Consider the following 2,538-nt stretch of genomic DNA (forward strand, 5'->3'; position numbering starts at 1 on the left):
CCACTTCAAGTCTCACTTGAAAAGCATGTATGACATGCTTTACTACAATCATTTTAACTTAAATTGATCTTACATAGCAAACCTTTGGTGAAAAGTTAATTAGAACATGAATGTCTGCTTTTAACTGCATCAGTTCCTACATTAACAATATATTGTTTGGTTTGAGGAACTAATGCATTGCTGCTGCTGGTGAAACCGAGTAATTTGGTTACACTTAGCACCATTTTAATACATAATTTTAATATAATCTATAAAGAAAATTGTATAATAGTATAATAAAGACAAGAGCATTGTTTCTTATCACAGCTCCAAAAATACACTTTAGCTTGAGTTTCCATGAATCAAGTTGAAGGGTAATTATTAAATCACTCAACAGGCTGTGTTTCAAGGAGTCGCTGTGTTTCTTATTTCAAAGTCTCTAGAGAGATCAAGAGGAACACACACTCTGGTTGGCTAACGGCCATCTGACGGCGGTGTGGGTAATAAGTGTCCACTCTGGCTATAATCAGGTACAAGGCAGGGAGAGAAGGAGGAAAGAGCGAACAGAGAGAGGAAGGGGAGGAGGGAGGATAAAAGTGACACAGCACAAGCATGACTGTGGGATGAAAGACCTGGGTGGATCCAGAGAAAAGAAAATGAGAGAAGCGGGTACCTCGAAACATGTTCAGTCCAGGCACCACCTAGTGTGACTGTTTCAGGACTCCAGGAAGAGGCCACAGCACACTCAAGAGCCTGGAGCCAAGACTGCATGCCTCTGTCGAGAGCCTTCTGCGATCCTTCCTTTATCCATTCTTCATGTCGCAATCTACTATTTCTTGGTACACAAGACCAAATACATGTCCCTCCTCTGCCTTCCCGAGCTGGCTGGACTCAGCTCATCTTATTATTTAGGACACTGTGTGGAAACTACCTGTCTACACATCAGTACCCCCTACTAGCATACAGTTTCAGAGTGAGCAGGCACTATGTCTAGTTTGTTGATCCATCATCTCCCTGACACTAGCACCGTGGTATCTGGCATGCAGTAGACATTCAGTAAGCACTGACCAAGTCAGGGGCGCCATTTGTCTACAAGCCCTTGTGCTCGAGGAATCATGAACATCTACACAATAGATACATACATGTTCAAACATTTCTTTCACTCCCAGTCTATTTCTGGGGGATGTTTTTACTTTTATTCCCTGAGGATACCCAGATTAAAAAAATTTAAAGTACACAATACATTTTTGTCATCCTTAAGTCTATTCAAATGACTTTGAGAATACTTCCACTAATAGGGTGATCATAACTGCCATTTCATTTTCATATATTATTTATCCAAGTAATTATGAAATTAATAAAACACCATATTAGAAATTAAGCTGCAATGTGTTGCCTCCAAAGATTTCATGAATTATAGTAGTTAAATTTCCTTCTGAAGTATCTAAAAGTTTATGTCCTCAAGGAATTAATTGTTTGCATTAAAAATAGCACAATTTATTGGGGAATCTGGCTTTGTTATTGTAAAACTCATTTATAGAAACTTTAGGAGGAAACAATTACAAAGAAGTATGTAGAAGATGAGATAAATGGTGAACTAAGACCATCTCTACCCTAATTCAAAATCCTTTGTAATGGTAGAAATACCATCTTTTAAAAGAATAAACACCAAACCAAAATGCATGGCATCAAGAGATTAGAGAATTCCTGCAAAGCAGAAAACATAAAGTCAGACTGGCAAAGCTGTGTGCATCCAAAAGCACAGGTCAGGGGAAAGCTGCTGCAGAAACAGAGCCCACTTTGCAGCCCAAGGTCCACAAATGCCAACAGCAGGAAGAGACATGGGGAGGGGGCAACTAGTTTTAAACTTGCTTTTCGGACAATAGGACTGAGCAGTGGCCAATTTATCTGGACAGGTCTCCTGGTGCCAGGGTTGCAGTTGAAGAGAAAGGAACAGATTTGTAGACTTGGAAGCAGATCAAATGGAAGACTACAAGGAGAGTAACTGGAAGAAAACAAGCAGGGAACAGCATATTCCAGTATTGGTCTCTTGCTGTATGCATGCAAACAGCTCCATGAAGTGGATCTTCTGACTCTGAAGACCTTCATTCCTGAAACTGCAGCAAGTGAAGTGGCGGTGCCTCCAGTAATTTTTTTCCTCCCCAGAGGGACAAGAGCTCCTCCACCCAGAAGGTAGGTTTCCCGCACAGGCTGTCTAGTCACAGCCCACCCCCAGTCAAATATGAAGATATTCTTTACTGATCATCCTATCACTCAGGACCCAATCAGAAGGTAGAAACTATACCACTTATTTGAGCATAGAATTTGATGTGAAGAATTGCTAACTAGAAAGAATTGCAACCGGTAACTGAAAGAGCAAAAAAGAGAACTCTAAACCAGGTATCCACTGACTCATGAGTGGATTTAAAAAATGCAGTGTATACACACATTGGGATATTATTCAGCCTTAAAAGGAATGAAGTACTGACTCTTGTTACAACATGGGTGAGTTTGAAGACATTATGCTAAACGAAATAAGCTAGTCACAAAAGGTTGGAG

Source organism: Carlito syrichta, unplaced genomic scaffold (assembly GCF_000164805.1).
Source record: "Carlito syrichta isolate Samal-C Ts95f unplaced genomic scaffold, Tarsius_syrichta-2.0.1 Scaffold315856, whole genome shotgun sequence".
Lineage (NCBI taxonomy): Eukaryota > Metazoa > Chordata > Mammalia > Primates > Tarsiidae > Carlito > Carlito syrichta.